At 41.8% G+C, this 19,282-nt stretch overlaps 1 protein-coding gene across 1 annotated transcript in view; it reads right to left on the bottom strand.

The window, feature by feature from the left end:
- The window catches only part of LOC137632234 (uncharacterized), a 99,113-nt gene that overhangs the window by 79,013 nt on the left and 818 nt on the right, over nt 1-19,282 (bottom strand). The gene's annotated exons all lie outside the window — the stretch shown is intronic.

Below are 19,282 nucleotides of genomic sequence, written 5' to 3' on the forward strand. Positions count from 1 at the left end.
CCATACAGAGGATGGTGTTCTACTGTTAACTGTAGAAACAAAAGATATCCAATATTGGCACCTAGTTTCTTTCATTGCAAAGCAGAACTGTGCTCTACATTTCTTGCATATAATAAAATTATCTGCTGTACGGTGTCTACATAACCAAGTTATAGATTCTCTTGTGGCTCTGTGCAGGGCAGTTAGTTCTGAAGACTACCAGTTAAGTCAACTACTGCTGTTGCCGAGTGAGGACGTGTTTTTGCGGAGCTCTGTTAAATTCTCACCCTGAGCTGTGTTTTAGCTCATGTTTTTTGTTTGTGGAATCTTTGAAAAATAATAGTTAATCTCATGAAGAGACTAAAGTGAGAAGTGAAAGTAAATCTTGGCTGGTTGCTCCCAATGTGGATCTGTGGGGGGAGACTTAAAAAGGAGGATAGGTGAAAGTAAAAGTTTCTACTGCAAGTAGTGAGTGTTTATAGCGTCAAACATCAGTGGTGAAGACCTAATAAACTTGAATTGGATGTGTCCACACTGCATAGATGGAGTCAGAATAGCCAAGACAATTATACCAAAAATGGAGGAGAAAGTGAAAATGAAAGACATTGATTTAGATGATGTGATAAGAAACTCGCTGAATTGGAAAATCAAATTGAAGAGCTTAGTGCACACAAAGCAAATTCCCCCCATACCACTGATCTCAGAAAGTTGATAATCTAGCAATAAATATGGAATCAATTAAATTAACACTTCAAACACTGATGGACTTGAACTCAAGAGAAAATTACATATGCTGACAAAATTAAGGAAAATAATCTACTGGCAATCAAATCAACTAACTCCTCAATTAAAGTAATTGACAGAAAAAAATGAGGTCAAACATGCACTTAAAGACATTCCAATTCTTAATATCCGGAGTCAACTTCAAAATGAAAATGTTGCTGTAAACTTTGTTGACGAAAAGAGCACAAAGGAAGCGGCAAATAAGATACAAACCATGAATGCTGACACCGAAAAAATGAAAATTGGAAAACTAAAACCCAAATTAATGATTTGCAAGATATACAATGATGAAGATGAAGTAGTAAGTGCTTTAATTTTAAGAAATTGTTGCCCGGACCATATAAAAAACAAAGAGAAGACAATTCTGGTATTCACGAAAAGCACAACAGGTGGGACTGCCTACTACTTATTGAAATGTGATCCTAAAGTTCGGAAGGATATTCATGATAATGGTGACAAAGTTATGATGCGCTAGGGTACTTATAACATACGTGATAGGTACCATGTGATCCCCTGCTACCACCAATGTCAGAGGTATGGACATTTTGAAAAAGAGTGCAAGTTTAAGACTGATGATAAAGCCTACAAGAACTGTTCAGAAAAAACATTCCACCAAAGAATGTAATTCACAGCAGTTAAAATATATAAACTGGACAAAGTTATACAAACCAAATGACCACAGTCAATTCCAGAAATTGCAAAGTGTATGACTTAGAACTGAAAAGACTAGCAGAAAATACTGATCATGGATACTATGGATGCCAAACTGTGGCTATGTAAATATACAATCTGTTGGTATTAAAACTATTCAAATTCGAGAACTGATAAATGAGAAATACTTGGACATATTAGCATTATATGAATCATGCCTAAATAACTTTGACAAGGCTAAATCACTGAAATGACCCCACTCCCACACACGCCATCTTTCCTATTCCGAGAGAGAGCAGGTCTGGTGGGGGTGTCCAACTCTACATTCATAAGGGTTACTCAAATCTCAAGATGTTAAAAAGAACTAGTGTAACAAGCTTTGAATATAAAGAAATAAACTTTATGCACAAAAAACAAAAAAAATATCCATTGTAACAGTTTACAAACCTCTGAAAACAAATACTAGTATCTTCTTTGAAGAATTCAGTGTACTCATTGAGAAAATTATCATGGAAAAAAATGAATTAGTTATTTGTAAAGACTTCAATCTTTGGATTGATGATGCATCAAATCTTGATGCTTCAGCATTGGTAAGTTATTGGAATCATATCAATTGGTGAATAATGTTGACTGATCAACTCTTTGACTGGATATATATTGGATCTAATTTTAAGTGATGGAATGAATAACATGTATCTGATAAAAATGTAGAAGAGAAATGCACCGTCTCCAGTGCACAACCTTATTACGTTTAGACTACCTCTACAGAAACACACAGCCGTAAAGAAAATAAATGACATAAATCAAACTTTTTTCCTGTTGTATTTATTGATGAAGTTACAAAGTAAGTAAAAGATGCTATCAGCATTCCTTGCAATCATGATAACCAATGTTTGTTGGGCGCTGTGTGTTGACTGCCTATGACCATATATAATGGGCAAGTAAAAGTGAATATGATACCAGTGTCCACTGATGGAAAACACTATACAGTAATTGTTAAAGACCAATCTCCTAGGTTTGATGGAGAGACTTTAGAGAAAAAGAAGGAAAAAAAGACCAAGAAAGTGGAAACGGTTATAAACAAAGTTCATGGGTAGAATACAATACTGCAATGAAGAAAAAAGTGAATAATATGAGAAAGATCTACAGAGCAGCAACAACCAAATAAGTTATATATCTCCTAATAGGTATAATGGGAAATGTATATGAAAAAAGGCTACCAGAGGAGTACAGTGACCAGTAACTAACAAACAATTATCTAGTAATCTTAAAAAACAAAATAGAAAATATACTTAGGTCATTTGTAAATATTCAACATCAAATTGATGTGATTCAATAATATGACACAAGATATCACCAGGATTATCAAGTGAGCAAAGAAAAATTGTGCGATTGATCCAATGCCAATATCCCAAGTAAATGAAGAAAGGAACTATTCTAGTCTAAATGATATAATTATCAGAATAGAAAATACAAGCATCAATGAGTGTGAGTTTCCCAAATCTGAGAAAATGGCTGGAGTCACACCGGTTTTGAAAAGTGCTCTAGATTATCAGGATTGATCGATTGATTTAAAGTTTTCAGGCATACTGACATTCAAGGTCATTGACGCCGATATCATTTATTTTATATAAAAAATAAAAGAATATTCAATTAAAACCATAAAAGTTGAATGTCATAATAGAAGTTGAATAGCTTTAAGAACACCTGCTTCTGAAATAAATCTAAAAATGCTGCCGCTCGCATAGTAGGACACATCATGTCCAAGAATCTTGGCAAGGATGAACCTGCCATCCTCACCTCGAGCCTCAAAGAGATATCTATTTCTAAAGTTATTATAATTGGGACATTCGGTCAACAAATGCCTCACTGTCAAAGGTACTAAACAGTCGTCGCAATACGGTTGCTGTTGGCCCTTCAGCAGAAACTCGTGAGTCGACTGAGTGTAACCAATATAGAGACGACAAAGAGACATCTCCCATTTTTGGGGCATCATGTTATACCTCCAAGGTGATATGACACTTGTTACTTCTCTTATTTTATTGCCATCTAGACTATCCCAGTGCTGTTGCCATTTATTACAAAACAATTTCTTGATGTTAGGTAGGAAATCATTACAGGGAATGGGATACCTTCTTGGTAGCAACTCTGATGCAGTATTCTTCGCCAGTAAATCTGCCTTCTCATTCCCAGACACACCTACATGTGCTGGAACCCAAACCAAACCAAACCATTACACCTCTCCGTCCAATAATAAAAAAACATTCTAAAATCTTTTAAACTAGAGGGTTACAAGAATTAAAAACTTCTAAAGCTTGAAGGACACTCCTTGCATCACTAAAAATGGTAAAATTACCATCCTTCTCCAACGCTATTTTCTCAATAGCGGTTAGTATGCCATACAGTTCGGCAGTAAATATGGAAGCTGTTAGAGGAAGTGCACCTCTACAATTAAAACCATTACCATGTATTCCAAATCCTACGCCAGCATCAGATTTGGAGCCATCAGTATATATATAAAAGTCGATCCCCTATATTCTGCGCCATTTAAAGTCGATCCCCTATGTTCTGCGCCATTTAAAGTCGATCCCCTATGTTCTGCAACATGTTCCATAAGCAGAGACCTAGATACTAAGTCAGTAATATTCTTCTTAACTCCAATAAAGTATTTACAAATTGATACTGTACCTCAGGTAATTTCCATGGAGGCCATGATGATACCTTAAATGGAAGCACCTAAATTCTAATTATATCAAGACTGTTTAATAATTGTTTCACCTGAAAGCCATAAGGTTGAGGAGATTTTGGGTGCAACTCAAAGTATGTTGAGTGCCTTACAAGGCTTGCAGTCTGAAAGGCTAAAGAATTAGGGAGTCTTTGCAATCTAAACCAATACCGAATAATAGAAGACATTCGGTAAAGGTCTAGAGGTAACTGTCCAGCATCAATAAGGAGACTTGGGATAGGCGAGATTCTACACGTTCCTGTGGACAATCTAATACCAGCAAGATGTATTGAATCTAATATCTTTAACTGGCTTGGGGTGGCTGAGGAGAATATTTCACATCCATAACTAATTTGGAAAAAATCAAGGCCTCGTATAATTTTAAAATAGTATTGCAGTCTGGCCCCATGATGTATGGGATAATACTTTTAAAAGATTCAGAGCTTCAAGACATTTAGCTTTTAATGATTTTAATGATAAACCCATGTAAGCCTACAATCAAACATCAAACCTAAAAATTTAGCTTCACTTACAAATGGGATCCGTTGGTGAACTTTAATGTAGATATCCAGGTTTGGATGTACTCCCCTGGTACAACAGAAATGGACAATAGTAGTTTTACTTGTTGAGAACTTAAATCCATTCATATCGGCCCGCTGGATAATTTTGTCAATTGAGAGTTATAGTTTTCTCTCAACCATTGCCATTCTAGCTCCAGCAAATGATATGGAGAGATCATTCACAAATAATATTGAGAGAACATCCTAGGGAATAACGGAGGATATCCCATTAATTGCTAGTGCAAACAGGGTTACACTCGGCACACTACCCTGAGGAACTCCTCCTTCCTGACATTTACTCTCTGATAGAGTTTCCCCCACTCTCACTTGAAAAACTATGTGAAAGAAATGACTGAATAAATAGTGGTAGCTCTCCTCTTAATCCTAATTCATGAATGGTTTTAAGTATACCATATCTCCATGTAGTATCATATACCTTTTCAAGGTCAAAAAAAGACTGTTACATGGTGATATTTGGAAGAAAAGTCTTCACAAATAGAGGACTCAAGTTGTATCAACACATCAGTTGTTGAGTGCATTTTTCTGAATCCACACTGAATAGGAGATAAAATACCCTTCTTTTCAAGGTAACACATCAGTCTTGCATTGCCCATCTTCTCTATGATCTTACATAAACAAGATGTCAATGCAATAGGTCGGTAATTAGCTGCTAAGAACTTATCCTTCCTGGATAACTATGATCATGCCATATTCAATTAACAGTGCTTAAAATAAATAAATTTGTACTAACGGGTATGTGTTTAACCATTGCATATGAGTTCCATCAAGTCCAGGGGCTGTATCATTACACGGAGCAAGTGCAGAATCAATCTCTCTTTCAGTAAAAGGAGAATTGTACGACCCTTCCCTTCCAGTGGCAAAATTTAAAATTTTCTTTTCTTCAATGTTCTTAAACTGATGACCAGGAGCTGCTTCACACTTGCATGATACAAAAGAACAGCCAGGGCATTACTAACCTCATTTGCTTCAGTCAGATACTGACCAAGTGCAGAATCAATCTCTCTTTCAGTAAAAGGAGAATTGTACGACCCTTCCCTTCCAGTGGCAAAATTTAAAATTTTCTTTTCTTCAATGTTCTTAAACTGATGACCAGGAGCTGCTTCACACTTGCATGATACAAAAGAACAGCCAGGGCATTACTAACCTCATTTGCTTCAGTCAGATACTGACCATTTACCTTCAACACTGGTGGTGGGTTGGGGGTGAATTTGCCTGCTATCTTTTTTACTTTCCTCCACACAGAAGATGGTGGTGTTCTACTGTTAATGGAGGAAACAAAAGATACCCAAGATTGGCGCCTAACTTCTTTTATGGCACGATGGAACTGTATTCTACATTTCTTGTATATAATTAAATTCTCCTCAGTACGGCATCTGTGCAATCAAATTAGGGAACTTCTTGTTGCTTTGTGCAGGGCAGTTAGTTCTGAAGACCACTAGGGGACTGATCGTCATTTGAATAACCCATTTGTTTTGGTAATTGAATCAACTCTTTCCGTATGAAGACTTCCATTCAGTAGGTCTATGGCATCATCAGCACTTTACAACTGTTCTGCTCTCCCCTCAATTTCACTTGGCTCATGAAATTTAACCCATTCCGCCCTGTCAAGATTCCATCGTGGCAATCTTTGTAAAGGGGACCATTGTTGGTGTTTATAATGATTGGCTCATGATCACTAGTATACCAATCATCTAATATCCTTCAATCGAAATCAAGAGTGTAGTTAGAGCTTGCAGAGGAAAAGTCAATGCATGACAGTACCTTTCTGAACATGAAAGTGAGGGCTCCCCTGTATTAAGGAGTCTGACATCCTCATTTTCTACAAATGATATAATATTGCCCCTGGTGTTTGCTAAAACATTGCTCCATAAAGGATGTCTACCATTTAAATCTCTAAGTGAAAGAAAATGTTGAGGGAGTTGTTGAATCACCTCTACTAAATTATCATATGAGATGTTGTCATTTGGAGGCAAGTAAAGAGAACAGATGGTGTATTTTCTTCCTATATCTGTACAACCTTTGCCTGCGGAGGTGTACGAGTAGACAAAGATGTTTGGGGAACATTTCGACAAACATATATGAGACTTCTGCCATGGTTCCCTACTCAGTGGTCATATGGTGTCACATTACCAATATATTCACGAGGACAAGGAGTATTATGATCAAGTTACCTCTCCTGTGGACATATAATCATGGGGGAGTGCTCATGAATGAAGAGCTTAAGCTCATTATATTTAGCCCTTAAACCCTGACAATTCAATTGCAAAATGGAAGAAAAAACTATGGTTTATTTTTGGAAGACCCCTTGGATCAAGTCTTTCCATTAGCAATTTTTGATCTGACAATATTTCCCAGTGGTTCTATTATAGAGGGTCTTGATAGATTGGGTTTTGGGTTTGGGTTTTTATTTTTGTCCTGATCTAACTGTAGTGGGGGATGGTGGACCTTAACTTGAACTTCTGATTTATTTAACTTGCCTCCCGATTCATTAGAAACATCAACTGACGAAACATTCATCTGATGTCATAACTGTAATAATATTTCTTATGGAAGGGACTGAGAGAAATGGAGGTCTCTCTCTTATTCTATTGCTGTAATAGGTGGTGAGTTACCAAGTTTTTGCACCTTCCCCACTACAGGTGCACCTGGTAACTTGGTTTCAAGTGGAATCTCCATTAAATCAGGCAAGGACATAGCCTGGGAGAGGTTAGAACTATTCTTTTTAATGGGAGATAAAGGTTGGATAGTGGTGGGTAATGTCACATTTTTAATGCAAAATGGTAACTCATTAGGAGAAGATATTCTTGCCTTATTATGCAGTGCTTTATCCATAGATTGTTATTTCTTTTTCGAGAAATACCTACAGTAATAAGTGGATTACATAACTCCTGAAGAAGTTTTCCTCCTGTTTTTAATGACTTTGCAAAAGTAGTCGATTTATTTAATAATTTCTTAGCATGCTTTACGCTTACATGTTCAATAACTCCCCGAAGGGAACCAAAGTAAAAACAGCTAAAACAAAAGGCAAAAAGAGGTAGGTACTCAACTTTGATGAAGAAGAGGAAGCTAACATAAGAAGAAAATCTCTAAAAAAAGGTGAAAAGAGCGGGCACAAAAATATCACGCAGAAGCAAACAAGCTGCGGAGAAGGAATGAAGCGGCAGGGTCGTATGGAAGCACCGAAAGGTGATAGGATATGTAACGGGTCCTCACTTATCCTACCCCTTAGAGGATTAGACTGGGAAAGGTCTACTCGGGGTGCAGGTATTTATGGTTATATTAGGATACGTCCCTGATTATACATGATATCTTCGAATAGATGTTCCAGGGGGTTAGAACCCAGTGATACCTGAAAGTAATTCTCTTATAATATCAATTGCAGAAATATACAGTAGAAAGTTGCTGGAGGGAAATTCCATCAGGACGACATGGCTCGAGCCCAAAAAAACAGGTTGAAAAATTTAGATACTAGGGATCTACAATCAATCAGGAGGGAGGATGTGATAATAAAATGCCAATCACAGTAAAAGTCAAGATCTACAGTACAGTAATCATACCAGTAATAATGTATGGATCAGAAACTTGGGCCTATAAGACAAAAAGAGGAAGCAAAGCCTGAGGAGAACAGAGATGAGAATGCTAAAGTGGATTATGGAATATCACTCTTTGAAAGATTGAAAAATGATGAAAAAAAGAGGAATGGCAGGTATATAAAGACTAGAGAGATGGTAAGAGTGTTATGACCAAGATGGTGTGGGCATGCGTTGAGGACGGATGGTGGGGAGGGAGTGAGGAGGGTCTAGGAGGAACTTGTTAGGGGGAGAATATCAAAGATGGAGGCAGAGAATTAGAAGGCAAGATGAGGTGTAGGATGATAAGGAGAGGAGAGGTTTGGCAGAAGAGGATGCCTTTGATAGAAGGCATTGGAGAGGGCAGGATAACGGTAGGATAACCCAGTCTGCTGTATTTTTATTTTACCGTTAGACAGGAGTTATGTCATGAAGTGGTTATTAATATAGGGAAATGATCAAGGTTATAAAGGCCATCTAGGACATTCCATATGAACCTTGCAACAAAATTGTTGGAATAAAAAGAGCTCTATTGATGAATATGTTCCATGAATTTTTATGAATTTCTGAATGGTAAGAGCTAGTATATACCTTATTTAATAGAGAGATTATGATCACGCGATATTTGTTCAACCTTTGAATCATTTGTAAACTGACGAGACTCAAACAACGATCATCTATAGGCTATAAATAACTCCAGTCCAACAAAATACAACTCCAAATCAAGCTGATAGTCTATTAGCATTTTCTCATTATCAAAACAGTACAGTGATACCTCTACATATGATTTTAATTTGTTTTGTGAACTGCTTCGTATGTTAAAACGATCGTATGTTGTAGCAAATATTCCCATAAAAATACACTGTAATTTGTTTAATTCGTTCCTCAGCCTAAAAACCCATGATAACTCCTTAATAAATTACTACACATAATTACACATAATACTAATACAATTGAATAATACAGAAATATCTATAAAAGAATAATAAAGAAATATAAATAAAAAAGGGGTTGTTTTTATTGACACTTTACCTTAAAGACAGGCCAGCGCAGGTGTAGGAATTGCTACGCAGGAGGAGACGGAAGATCAGCGAGGAGGTAGAGACGGCGACTGCGATAACGTACCGTAACTTACTCTAACTTACACTACATGAACTTTAACCTAACTTAGCTTATTTTTTTTTTTTTCATTTTTATATTTCATATTTTTTTTTTACATTTTTTTCTTTTCTATTTTTAATTTGCATCACTTTCACTCGATTCGGTCTTACTTTTTTGCTTCACTTTCTTTCTCTTCATCATGATCACTAGACCGCTTCATATATTTTTTAGAGAAACTATCGAGAGAAAGTTGCTTGGTACGGTTTCTAAAATGTGTTAAACAAACATCATCGAACTGCGCAATTACATGGCAAACCTGAAGTTTCTGTGGGTGATGCTTATCGGTGAAATCTACCACGTGTTGATGATATGCCAACATCTGTTTTATTTCAGCTGAACCTAAGATGGGACATACAGTACCTCCTCGATCTTCTCCGACTCACTCAACTGCGCTTGGAACTCATCATGCTGCATGGCTTGCAGTTCCTTGAGTTCCTCGGTGGTGAGCTCTTCATGATGCTCATCGACGAGTTCGTTGATGTCATCTTCATCGACCTCCAGACCCATGGACTTGCCAAGGGATACAATCTCTTTGACGTCTTCCCCGACGGTAAGCACAGGTCCAGGCTCGGGGCCAAAACCTTCAAAATCTCTGGAAGGGGCCAAAACCTTCAAAATCTCTGGGAGCAACAGCATCAGGCCAAAGCTTCTTCCAAGCTGAATTCAGTGTCCGACTAGTTACTCCCACCCAAGCCTGATCTATGATCTTTAAGCAGTGTAAGATATTAAAATGGCTCCTCCAAAATTCACGCAAAGTTAAGTTGGTGCTTTGCGTGACATTAAAGCACTGCTTAAATAAGTGCTTGGTGTAGAGCTTCTTGAAATTAGAGATGACTTGCTGGTCCATGGGCTGGAGGATAGGGGTGATATTCGGTGGAAGATACAACACTTTGATGAATTTGTATCGTCGATGATATCATCTTCGAGTCCTAGGGGGTGAACGGGTGCATTATTCAAACAATGCAAGCACTTCAAAGGCAAATTCCTTTCCTGAAGATACTTCTTGACAGCAGGGCCGAAAACTAAGTTTACCCATTCCACAAAGATATGCCTAGTGACCCAAGCCTTAGAATTGGAACGCCATAGAACATGCAGCAGGTCTTTATTAATTCTATGTGCTTTAAATGCCCTAGGGTTTTCGGAATGGTAAACCAATAACGGCTTTATTTTGCAGTCCCTGCTGGCGTTGGCACAAAGCGCAAGAGTCAACCGATCCTTCATAGGCTTATGTCCAGGCATTTTCTTCTCTTCGGCGGTAATGTATGTTCGACAAGGCATCTTTTTCCAAAACAGACCGGTTTCATCACAGTTGAAAACCTGCTGCTCTACGTAGCCTTCCTCCGCCACGATCTTTTCGAGCTTTTTAACAAAATCATTAGCAGCCTTGGTGTCCGAACTTGAAGCCTCTCCATGCCGAACAACTGAATGAATCCCGGTCTGTTTCCTAAATTTCTCGAATCAACCTCGAGACGCCTTGAATTACTCCGCCGTAGGATCAGTTGAACTCTCCCCCGCGTCACCCCCAGAGCCCGCCACCTTCAAGTCACAATAGATAGCGCTGGCCTTCTCACAAATGATCGTTTTAGTGATCGTATCGCCAACAATCTCCTTGTCCTTTATCCAAATCAACAAAAGGCATTCCATCTCTTCCAGAGTAGGGCTACGACGTTTAGAAATAATGGTGATCCCCTTCGATGGTTCGACTGCTTTAATGGCTGCCTTCTGTTTTATGATCGTCGAGATCGTAGACATATTCCGGCCATATTGTTAAGCCAGATCGCTAACACGCACACCTCGCTCATGTTTTTCTATTATTTCTTGTTTTAGTTCTAATGAAAGCATTGACTTCTTCCTTTTCTCACCACTACTACTTCCTGAACTGAAACTAAGCTTTTTAGGACCTATGATTATACGTAAAATCAAAAATGAAACGTGAGAAAAGGAAGAAAAAAAAAGGGATTTTGACAAAGGAAAAATCTATTTCTGGGCGAGAGACCTGTGCCGCCCAGTGAAATTGCTCCTATTGCACCATTTCTAAGGAATATAACTGCTAATATTACCAGAGAAAAAATGTATAGGAATGCTAGGTTGAACTAGCTCGCTCACCTAATGGTGTCGGTATAAACTGGGGCGAAATACCAGAGGTCTCGTACCATTTAGACTTCTCCTCTTCGAAATCCCTCAATAGTGAGGTGCGGTTCAACCTCCCCTGCCGCGCAGATCAGTACAACTAACTCTACCCACGCTTGCCCATCACTCCTTACAGCACCCTTAAGTTTGGGGTCTGATCAGGGAAGGAGCAACTAGGGTGGGTTCACTGGGCGGCACAGGTCTCTCGCCCAGAAATAGATTTTTCCTTCGTCAAAATCCCTTTTCTGGGCTCAACCTGTGCCGGCCAGTGAAATAGTACCAGAGAAACGAACCCAAACTTCATTAACCATAAGGGAACGAATTAAAATCAACATAACAATTAGTGGTTTAATCAAGAGTTATATTAGAAGACGGTCGTCTTTAATAACATCAAAATGATAAGATATAATATCCCAGTAAGGGAAGACAAATGAATAGTAAACTTGAAATAACACCAACTAAGGTCAAACACTAGAACATACTATATAAACCTGGACATTAAAGAAACACAATTCGTATGGTAAAAGTAAATTGATCAATAATAATAAAGATAAACAATGTTACGAAATGGGAACACCCATGGGTGTGATATAACAAACCGAACTCAGGTAGGAACTGTAAGTGAGACAGGTAAGAGGAAGAAGGTGGAAGATATTGGATTCAGGAATTAGTTAGGAAGGAATTTGTCCGGGGGATACCACGCTCCCTGCGGCTACGGTAGCGAGTTGAAGGGCCTCTAGATGTTTAAGATAGTGCCGCTTGAACACTGAGGGGGATTTCCATCCGGTATATTTAGAGAGATCTGTAAAGTTCATGTGATGGAAAAAATTTATTGAGGTCGCTACCGCCCGAATGTCGTGGACGTGAGGAAAGGACTCTGGATTAGCCTGTTTGATAAAATATAAGATCTGTTGTCTGATCCCTTTCAAAGTTATAGTCCCTCCCCGCTCTCTGATGAATAAGGGCCCCGAGGTCTTATAGGAAGTTCTTGATAGAAAGGACTTTAGAGTGGTAACCGGGCATAGGGAGGGATCCTGAAGGAGAGGGATAATTTTCCAGGAGGACCATCTATTCTGAGGGTCTTCATTTTTGGCCAAGAAGACCTTGTCTGGGGAGAGGAGGACCTCTCCTGACGGAAGGAACTCAATGTGGCCTGGATCTCTTGATAAGGCAGCAAATTCCGAAATCCTGGCGCCAGATGCTAAACTCACGAAAAAGAGAGTTTTTCTGAGTAGAGGGATTTACCCACATGAATCGTTGATGGTTTCTGACGCTAGTTTAAGAACATCATTGAGAACCCAGGAAATCGAGCTAGGACGAGGGGATGGTTTCAGTCTAGCACAGGCTCTTGGGATCGAAGCTATCAATGAATCTGTTAGATCTATATTAAAGCCGACTAGGAAAATCTTCTTCAAGGCAGACTTGATGGTAGTAATAGTGTTAGCTGCTAAGCCCGACTCAAACAAGGTTCTAAAAAAGGTTACTGTTATATTAAGTGTCATAAAGACAGTATTAGAATCCTTCAAAAACTTTGCTAGTTTTTTGACCGCTGAGTCATATTGACGAAGAGTGGAGTCTCTCTTGTCTGATTCTAAGAATAAAGTATTCTGGGAGTCTATGTTAGCCCCTTTGTGTGCCGCAAACTTCATGAAGTCCATAAAGTCAGGGTGTTCCGAATGTTTGAGGAAGCGAACACAGTGCACGTTTGTACTATCTGGGTCAAAGTCGGGTTGGGTATCTGGTGAGGGTGGAGATTCAGCTCCAGTAAAAGAGGGAACCAATTGCTCTTGGGCCAATTGGGGGCCACCAGGGCTACTTGACCTTTGAAGGTTCGAAGTTTGTCCAGCACCTTCATCAGTAGGTTCACCGGTGGGAAAAGGTAAATCCTTTTCCAGGTGTTCCAGTCCAGAGACATGGCATCATCCGTGGCGTAAGCCCGAGGGGCCAGGTTGGGGGCCACATAACATTTCAGTTTGTGGTTGGACTCCGTCGCGAAGAGATCTACCTGGAGATCCGGCACTTGGGAGAGGATCCACTGAAAGGATTTGCGATCTAGTGACCATTCTGACTCCAACGGTGTCGTCCTGGAGAGTGCGTGTGCCACAACGTTCCGAACTCCAGCCAGATGGACGGCTGATAGGTGCCATTGGTTTGAGGCCGCCAGGGAGAAGATTGCTACCATCACATGATTGATGGGACCTGATTTGGAGCCCCTCTCTGTTTAGACAACGGACTATGACTTCGTTGTCGAGAACTATCCTCAGATGTTGTTTCTTGGCCGGGGAAAGACGTTTCAAAGTTAGTAAGACCGCCATGGCCTCTAGGACGTTTATGTGGAATTGTTGGAACATTGTGGACCAAAGGCCCAGAACCTTCCTGTGTTGGGAATAGCCTCCCCAATCTGATAGGGAGGCGTCCGTGTGGATGACTATCCTTGGAGGGGGGTACTGCAACGGAACCGACTTCGATAGGCTCTTGGCGGTTGTCCATGGGAGAAGCCTCTTCAGAAGAATGGGAGGAAGGCGTGTCTTCTTGTCTCGACATTTGTTGTTCGCTCTGGAGCGCCAAACCCGGTTGATGTCTTTCAGTTTCACTTTCAGAAGGAGGTCTGTCACTGAAGCGAATTGTAGGGATCCTAGAATCTTTTCCTGGTTCCTTCTGGAAGTTATCTTTTCCCCAAGAGAGCGTTTGGTATTTTTCGCAATCTCTATCCTCTTGGACCTGGGGAGACGTAGAGTGTGAGAACGTAGGTCCCACTGCAATCCCAGCCACTGAAATCTGGTCTCTGGTGTTAGGCGGGACTTTCTGAAGTTTATTTGGAATCCCAGAAACTGAAGATACTGGATCACCTTGTTTGTTGCCTTGAGACAATCCTCGACGTTGTCTGACAAGATTGGCTAATCGTCCAGGTATGCGACGACTTGGATTTCGTGGGATCGGAGTTCCTGAATGACTGATTCCGCCAGTTTCGTGAAAATTCTGGGCGCGATGTTGAGCCCGAAAGGCATCACTTTGAACGTGTAAGCCTTGTCGTCCAGTCTGAATCCTAGGAATGGGCGGAAGTGTCTCGCTATTGGAACGTGATAGTAAGCATCGGTAAGATCGATGGAGGTGGTGACGGCCCCACGGGGAAGCAAGGTTCGTACCTGCGAGACGGTAAGCATGTGAAACCTGTCGCATTGAATGGACAAGTTTAGTCGGGACAGATCGAGGATGACCCTCCAGCTGTCAAGGATGACCCTCCAGCTGTCGGAGTCTTTCTTCGGGACGCTGAATAAGCGACCTTGAAACTTCAGATGTTTCGTTTCCTTGATCGCGTTCTTGCGAAGAAGATCTTGGGTAAACAGAAGTAGGTCCGGTGTCGAGGGTTGATGGAATTTGTTCGGTGGAGGAGGCCCTTCTACCCAATTCCACCCCAGGCCCTTGGAAATTATGCTGAAGGCCCAAGGACTGAACCTCCAGCGACTCCGGAACGCATAAAGTCTTCCTCCTACCTTAAGATCTTCAGTAGTTGGAGGTTTTACTGCCTCGGCCACCACGTGACCCCTTTCCACGGGAGAAATATCTCCCTTTGCCTCTGTTCTGAAAAGAACCTCTCGAACCGAGGCCCTTGCCTCGTTGGTATCCTTGAGGGGAAACCCGGGACTCATAGACCAGGTTATAAACAGGAGAGGTGAACGAGTTCGAGGCTACTTGGCTTTCAGGAACGAGGACATACTTCTCTTGGGGCTGAGACTTGGAGGTGGAGGGCTGGATGCCCTGAGTGACCGGGACCGACTGGACTACCTGAAGAGGTTGGCGGAATTGAGTAGAGCTATAAGGGCGCAGCCTCTTCCTGCCCCGGGAGTGAATACTCGATTGTTCGAACTTCTGTTTGGGAGTGAGGCCCCAACGGACCTTAAGGCTCTGGTTTACTCTGGCAGCTTCGCTCAATACTGAGTTGACCATGTCCTCCGGGAACAGGTCCGGACCCGAAGCGGAGGCTTTAATGAGCCTATTCGGCTCATGGCAGATAGTAGCCTCTGATAAGACATGCCTACGGCAACGTCTTCTGGCCACCAAGAAGTCATAGCAATCTGCTAACAAAGATTGCAGGGTGGCTTTAGTCATAACCTTAAAGGCGTGTTCCTCGTCATAGTTAAGAGAAAACATCTCCGCCATAGTCGAGACGTTGAGGCTCCGGCTAAACCTAGACTGGGACTCGAACTCGAGTCGGATTAAGGTTTCAGGTAGTCTTGGGAGGCGTTCGCTGAATTGTGTCGACGCACAGTCAGCGGATAGCTTACCAGAAGTGAATGTTGATTGGATGTTAAGCCATCATTCATTATCTGATGGGAGCAGAAGAGATGTAAGATCTGTCTCCCGGAGTTGTGGCAAAGGTTTGTCTTCGGCCACTGCCATTTTGGTGACGCAAGGAGTGGAGGTCTGTTCGTCCACAAGAAACATGGTGTAAGTACTCTTGTGGGGGGTCAGCATGGTGTTTGTACTACCCCACTCGTTTAAGGTTCTAACCCAAACAGACTGAGCCTTTTCCTTCGGAAAGATAACGGTCTCCTTAGGGACCTTATCTAGCCGGACAAGAGCCTCTTCCGTTAGCCAGGTGAAGCCGGGGAAAGGGAATTGAAGGCCGGGAGGGAAGAACTCAAAATCTTCAATGGGCCGGGTCTCAAAAACCTCAATGGTTAACATTCCGTCTGTGAAAGGGCAGTGGAGCGCCATTTTCCACGGGTTGTTCTTCGTGAGAGGCGGGAGTTTTGAGGCGTCCGGGATGAGGAACTGCTGTTGTTAAGGCAGTCCTCCTTCCAGGGTGTCTAGTCTCCTGGTGACGGCAGAAAGCATAGAGCTAATCTGCTCTGAAACAACCCTCGTCATCATATTGGTGAGAGCCACCGGGTCGAGGTTGGTCGTGGCAACTGAGGGGGATGACTGCACTCCCGGGTCCTGAGACATAGGGGCGGTGCTAGCCGAGCCACTAGGGGCTCTGGGGAGGGGAGCCTTCTTGGGCTTGGATGATTTAGGTAGTGTGGGATTCTTACGAGTCCTCACTAATGGTCTCTTCTGAGACTTGACCTTGGGAGGAACCGGGTGCGATCTCGGGATGGATTCGCGGTTCCCTTCAAAACCTAAAAAGGAAGAATTATTAGAAGTTGAAGAAAAAGAGGGGCTAAGAAGAGAGGTCTTAGCGCCGGACCCACCTGCCTCACCTACCACCTTACCTGTTTCCGATTCGTCTAAAACCATGGGCTCTATGTCTAAGTTCAGAGCCGCAACATTGTCTTCAATGGGGTCCGGGTCGTCAGCGATGTCCGTATCCTGAACCAGATTGAGTTCCACAGTTTCTGCAATGTCGGCAATTATAGGGGCCGCCACTTCCTTAGGCACTGCTGCCGAAGATTTTGCGTTTGGGTAGATGAGATTACAATAGTCTTCGGAGAGGACGTAGGGCTTCTTGGCCTTAACGTTACGGGCGAAGCCGCCTACCCACACTTTCAAAGTGGCTCTTGATGAGGTCTTAGCCGCCTGGGAACTCTAAAAGGAAGGGGATAAGGTTAGCAAACCTGAGGGACAAACTGATGAATGAAACCAAATATTCATAACAGAAGGCAAAGGGATGTAAATACAAAAACCACTGAAAGAGGCTCACCGAATCTGAAGAGAGGGTGGTGATAAGGTCATAACAGACAAGGCAGTTGTCAGGGTGCCATACAACAATATCGTCCATCTGAATCCCACAGTCAGCGTGGGATCGACAGACCGCACGTCCGCAAGGTTGTTGAAGGACGGCCGAGCAGGCTGTCATCCAGCAACGGACCACCTGTAAAAGGAATAGTCTATGAGCATCTACTAGTTTCTCTAGAAGGGGTCCCGGAGGATCCGGGACCTGCCAATAAAATAAAATTTATAGCCTTAGACTAAACATGCAGAGAACTGAGACTATTCCAATGAAGAATCCGGCAGAGCCGGGGAGGAAAAAGGATGCAAAAAAACAGTGATGAATAATGATAATCATAAATAGTTCCGGGGCCCCAGGGGCCGGGGAACAGGGCTGATAAAGTAAACTTAAAGTAAACTTAAAGTAACTTAAAGTAAACTTAAAGTAACTTAAGATACATCCTTAAAATACATAAATAGAGAACTTCAATTATGATCTAAAAACTAATGTCTGTAATTGAATAGGGCTCCCAGAGGAAGGGTAGGAATCAAAACTGTGTCAGTGTCAACAGATCCTGTAGAGTTATAAGCCCGGAGGCTCCGATGTCTGATGATGGGAGGGTACAACGGGGAAACGCTGGGGGAGCCAATGGAACCCCCAACTACCCTACCGGAGGTACCGGGACGAAGGTAATGATCCATGTAGAATATAATGATGTGGGATATTAATAAGTCCTATACGGATGATAATGGTAGGAGGTACCATAGGTGGGGACACTCCTAATAGAAGTGCTCATTCTTACAACCATAGCTAAAAGCAAAGGCTACACCAAGAAGGTGTAGGAATACCGACTAATCACGTGTGATAGTCCCCGGTGGTCCCGGCCCTCCCCCTCCCCCGACCGATGGCCAATCGGGGCGACGGGAGGGGGGGGGAGACGAAAACTGCCCGGTATGAATGAGCCACACCCCGTGGGTACACTCAGTCCTCAATATGTCGGAACGTTGAGGGAAGACTGAGGAACAAGCATACTTGACCTGCATGTCATAACCAACAACCATCGAGTGAGAGGAAGGGTGTACACTGGGTGGGTGTGGGGGGGGGGGTGGTACAGGGGAATCACCAGTGCAGGTGGTGGTAGACAGGGCTACCCACTGGAGATCCCCTCAACATGACATGAAAAATCCCAAAAATATGATCATAACGGAGTAAAACAATAAATACAATATCAATGCACAAATACATAAAAATAATTAATGAATTAAAAGCGTAATCACGTAAGTAAGGCTAGGCATGCAGAAATAATATGGCGAGAGAGGGACTCGGGCGAGTGGTAAGGGAGGGAGCATGACGCCATCTCGCAGATGGAAAGCAGGGGTACCAACCTTGTTACTGAAGCGGTAGATATCGAACAGTAAAAACAAAGATACGCGAGAGTCCCACTCGAACCAAACGTAAAACTAGGTGGAGCATAATAAAACTAATAGGCTTAATAACAACAAGTGAGACGGTTGTCTTTAATTGCTCCTAGAACTAGCGCAACAATCTCAATGGTGACGCTATCCACCAACATGCACGAATGCAGGCATACCAACATAACATACGCCTTGATGAAACGCTAACACTGATATCATAGAATAACATTAAAATTACGCTAGAAGAAAGCATATAATTGGTGTACTATCTGAATGTAAGGAAAAAACTCCTAAAAGTTCGAACAAATATTAATGATGACAGAAATAACGGACGAACTAGCGAAAAAGGGCAGAGCCGAACCATGAACGGTTAGAACGGGGACGCCGTTCATAAGAACACACTTCTCAATAAAAACAAAGGCTACACTGCCCAATCACGCTTAAACTCATGGATAAAGTACTTGACTTCGATGCGTAAATAAGGTAAAAATCCATGGGTACACACGAGAAAAAACACAATGGTCTGAATAGGGACTGGTGTTAGAAAGGAGTGATGGGCAAGCATGGGTAGAGTTAGTTGTACTGATCTGCGTGGCAGGGGAGGTTGAACCGCACCTCACTATTGAGGGATTTCG

Source organism: Palaemon carinicauda, chromosome 41 (assembly GCF_036898095.1).
Source record: "Palaemon carinicauda isolate YSFRI2023 chromosome 41, ASM3689809v2, whole genome shotgun sequence".
Taxonomy (NCBI): Eukaryota; Metazoa; Arthropoda; class Malacostraca; order Decapoda; family Palaemonidae; genus Palaemon; species Palaemon carinicauda.